We start from the raw sequence: 228 nt of genomic DNA, 5'->3' as shown, positions 1-228 counted from the left end.
GATTATGGTGTGATTACGTAGGCTAGCTCGAAACGTGACGTCGCACGTGGTCAGCGGTGCTCTGGGGGCGCTCACGTGGCCCGGCACGAGCCGCTGGCAGCTCTCCTTCGCGAGCACAACGCTGCCGGAGGGAAACGCAGCCCCGGCCAGAGTGAAGCGGGGATGGGAGCCTTCAGATGGAACAGGCGTCCGAAACAGAATCAAGGAAATAATAAAAGAAGGAAGGGG

The 228-nt window shown here is 60.1% G+C and overlaps 1 protein-coding gene across 2 annotated transcripts in view; it reads left to right on the top strand.

Annotated features, from left to right (window-relative positions):
- LOC119590810 (hormone receptor 4-like) overlaps positions 1-228 on the top strand; it is a 115,290-nt gene that overhangs the window by 79,729 nt on the left and 35,333 nt on the right. The gene's annotated exons all lie outside the window — the stretch shown is intronic.

Source organism: Penaeus monodon, chromosome 27 (genome assembly GCF_015228065.2).
Source record: "Penaeus monodon isolate SGIC_2016 chromosome 27, NSTDA_Pmon_1, whole genome shotgun sequence".
Classification (NCBI taxonomy): Eukaryota; Metazoa; Arthropoda; class Malacostraca; order Decapoda; family Penaeidae; genus Penaeus; species Penaeus monodon.
The sequence above is the reverse complement of the archived record's forward strand: the minus strand, read 5'-3'. Positions and strand labels throughout refer to the sequence as shown.